We start from the raw sequence: 4,025 nt of genomic DNA, 5'->3' as shown, positions 1-4,025 counted from the left end.
AAAAAAAAAAAAAAAAAAGGAAACCTAGCTTTCAGAAGTTGATCTTGGAAACCTTAGTTTTACATAATAGTATTTTGATGACTGAATTATTTTAATATTGATCAAGGGTTAGGAAGCTTTTCCTGTCAGGTATCAAATTGTGTGTGTGTGCATGTGTGTGTGTGTGTGTGTGTGTGTGTGTGTGTGTGTGAGGGGGGGGAGAGAGCGCGTAATATCTTGCTAGCTGTGTATGTACAGTCAATGGCACAATTACTACGGTTTCTAAGCTGTCAGGGAGTATGAATGCAGTCAATGGGCAGTATTCATTTATACACACTGAAAATTAAATTGTCTTGTTTTTACATCGTATAGGGTTTTTTCCTTCCAGTCATTTAAAAGTAAAAGCTATTCTTAGCTCACACACTGCAATGTATGGATGTTGGTAGTAGTTTGCTGGCCACACACCAGATGAGCTGCCTAATGACAAGGTCATTCTTACATCTGCACTGCCCTTCTAGCTTTTAAAGTGCATCACTAGATTCTTTGTGTATATGTTGTGTTCACTGGTGTGCAGGTTCCTGTGCCTGCAGGGGGACAGAGGGTGTTCCTCAGGAGCTGATCACCTTTTTTGAGTCAGTTTCTCACTGGCCTAGAACTCACTCACCCTGTGGACTAGGCCAGTTGCTTGTGAAGTGCCAGGGATCCAGCTTGGTTTGCCGTCCTGACATTGGGATTATAAGCACGCACCACTATGCCAGGCTTTCTGATGGGCCTCCTCCTCAGGCTTGCATAGCAGGCTGCCAGTGACTGAGTTACCTCCTGTGCCCCTAGATTCTAACTCTATTTCAAGTCTAGGTTTGGGGCTTTTTTAACTTCAAAAGAGATTGATTAAAAAGTTTATCTGACATGATAAACTTTATGTTCATGACAACATAGAAAAGTCACAGATGTTGACAGAGCGTCATTAACATTTCATCTATGTTCCTAGATGTGTTATACCCAGAGAAGGCTTCTTTCTTCTTCCTCTCTGGTTCAGGAGGTGACTCTTTATTGGTTTCATCCAAATTCATTTCTGTTCCCTGTGTGGTGGTTGGTTTGGGAATCACAATTCTGAATAGCAAGATATTATGGGGAAACCCAAGTGTATATAGTAGAGAGCCCTTAGAACTTGAAAATGGGGGGGGCTGGTGAGATGGCTCAGTGGGTAAGAGCACCCGACTGCTCTTCCAAAGGTCCGGAGTTCAAATCCCAGCAACCACATGATGGCTCACAACCATCCATAACAAGATCTGATGCCCTCTTCTGGAGTGTCTGAAGACAGCTACAGTGTACTTACATATAATAAATAAATAAATCTTTAAAAAAAAAAAAAAAAGAACTTGAAAATGATCTTTGATGACGAGAATCATGGTACCTAACAAATATTGTGAGCTTTGCTTAGTGTTGCACTGGTTAATCCACATTACTAAATTTCAAACTTATTCCAGTAAAATAGTTGTCCATGTAAAAGAAATGTTAAGTATTTATTAAAATTATCAGCATTCAATTATAGAAAAATTGAATTTTTGTTATGTGAGCAAGCTTTTTGCAGGAAAAGGACTGTTGCTTATTTTGTTTTTTGGTTTGTGTTTTTATAAAAAGTTTTAAGAAGTTACAGAATGAATGGGATTGGAGAGATGGCTCAGCAGTCAGTAGCACTGGCTGCTCTTCCAGAGAATCTGAGTTCAGTTCCCAGCACTGCATGGCAGCTCGCAGCTGTGATAATTCCAGTTCCAGGGAGATCAGGTGCCATCTTCCACAGGCAAACACTTACATTCATTAAGTAAAATAAAATCTCAAAAGGAAAGGAGGGTGATAGAAATGGTCAGAAGTGGAAACCCTGTGCCAGGGGCCACAGAAATTTTTAAAGTGTGCCAACTTGTGGAAATCTGAAAGTCTAGGAAATGGGAAATTCTGGTCTGTATTCACTAAACTCCTCTCTTACTTGGTAATTTGTTTACCAGCCTGGTTTGAGGTCTAACTGTTGAATTACATTGTCCTCCAAAAGGTCACTATTAATTCTTAAGCCTCTCTAATTTCCTCTTTGACTCCTCTAATCCTGTCGCTCACTTTGTCTCGGAGACTTGCATCCCTCGTGTTTCTAATAGTGTCTCTGTTCTTCACTGACTGTTTCTGTGATCTCTACTTAGACATGAGACACAGTTTCATGAAGATGCACTAGCCCTCACAGAAGCAGCTATGACTGCTCCACAGATGTCTTTATGCAGAGCAAAGCATCTAGTTAGCACTGAACACCCCCTTCCTTCCACTCCCATCTCTCCCAGGAGCCTTGAATTCACAGTTCTCCTGCCTCTCCCCATTTAGGGCTGAGATTGCAGTGTGCACTACCACACCCAGCTGAATAAGTTCCTGCTTTCTGTTGTTCTTTAAGTGGGCATATATGTACATATACATACACACACACACACACACACACACACACACACACACATATAATGCATTGCATTGCAACCTTTGTTTATTATGTTTTGATGTTTCTTTATGAGGTCTTACTATATAGTACTGTCTGACTTCAGATTCTCAGAAATCCACCTGCCTCTGGCCTTCCAAGTGCTGGGAGTAAAGGAATGTGCCACCATGCCTGGTTCTTCGATCGTTTTTGAAACTAGGTCACATTAAGTTGACTAGGCTCACCTGAAACTTTTTCTGTAGCCCAAGCTGTCCTCCAACTCACTGTCCTTTGCCTCAGCCTCCTGAGTGCTAGGATCACATGTTCCTGGACTGGATTCTGACTCCTTTCATGCACATTACTAAACTACTAAAACATTATGCATTACATGTAGGCATTATGGAAACATATCATTCCACTTGTATGTGTGTTTCTGAGAAAAAAACTTAAGTCAGTACTGTGTGGGTATTCTTGTCCCTATGTCTGGGCATGCTAAGTGAACATCTACATTGTATAAATTCTGTTGGTAGAATTGTTGAATTGCAGTTCCTGTGCATCTAAAGCTTGGTAGACATTAGAAAAGCCATTCTAAAACCTTATAGCAATTTACACTGTTATCAGTAGAGCTTTGAATCAGCCTTTTCTCTAGGCCCTATCTATCCAATAGTGAGTAAAGCTTAGCTAAGTTTCATGGTCTAGCAGATAAGTATTTTGAGTGATGTTGAGTTTCCTTTTTATCAGTGGTTCTCCACCAGGAGTAGTTTTGCCTCCAGGGACATCTGGCAGTGTCTGGAGACATTTTGCCTGTTGCATCTAGGAGAAGGCCTAGAAAGGAGGTTCTGCTAGCATCTAGTCAGGACAGGGCAAGTGTTGTCAAGGTTCACTCAGTGTGGACCACACAAATGTCCCAAATGCCAGCAGTGGCCAGAACTGAACAACTTAATCCATTTTGTCTCTTTTATTGGTTATTATCTACAATTCTTAAGTTATTAGATTATTTGCTTTTGGGTTGTCGTGTACATGGTTCCACCATTACAGTTTGCCTTCAAAGAGTGTTTCAGTGTTCCACATACAGCATGAAGGCCTGGCATGCGTGTGCCTCCAGGCCTGTGCCCTGCAGCACTGTATGTCAGTTCTCCATGATAGGGCACTGTAGTAAAGAGTTGATTTTCTATAAAAATGTAGAGCCATTTTGAAATGTAGCATGGACTGACATCATATTTCATCTGTGGAATTGGATTATACTTGGCACCATTCATGCATGTTTGAAACCATCACTAGGGCTACATGTTTCGTTCCCAAACTCTTCTCCTGTGCCCAAGTCCTTCCCTAACCCAGCCACCAGTTGTCTGCTCTTTGGCACTGTAGATATATTGGTGGTGGCACGTTGTTTCCTAGAAGTCTTATAAAAATGCAATCATAAACCATGACCTGATTTTTTTTCTTTTCTTTCTTTTTTTGACCCAACCTAATTGCATTGAGGTTGACTCACATTGTTATGTATATCTTAGAAAAACGTTTTTTTTTGTTTGTTTTGTTTTGGAATATAAATTTTATTTATTATTATTATTATTATTATTATTATTATTATTATTTT

At 40.2% G+C, this 4,025-nt stretch overlaps 1 protein-coding gene across 4 annotated transcripts in view; it reads left to right on the top strand.

Moving 5' to 3' along the window:
• Trak2 (trafficking kinesin protein 2) overlaps positions 1-4,025 on the top strand; it is a 61,417-nt gene that overhangs the window by 23,881 nt on the left and 33,511 nt on the right. The gene's annotated exons all lie outside the window — the stretch shown is intronic.

The sequence above is a fragment of the Mus pahari genome, chromosome 5, assembly GCF_900095145.1.
Source record: "Mus pahari chromosome 5, PAHARI_EIJ_v1.1, whole genome shotgun sequence".
Taxonomy (NCBI): domain Eukaryota; kingdom Metazoa; phylum Chordata; class Mammalia; order Rodentia; family Muridae; genus Mus; species Mus pahari.
This window is presented reverse-complemented; position numbering and strand designations above follow the sequence as displayed.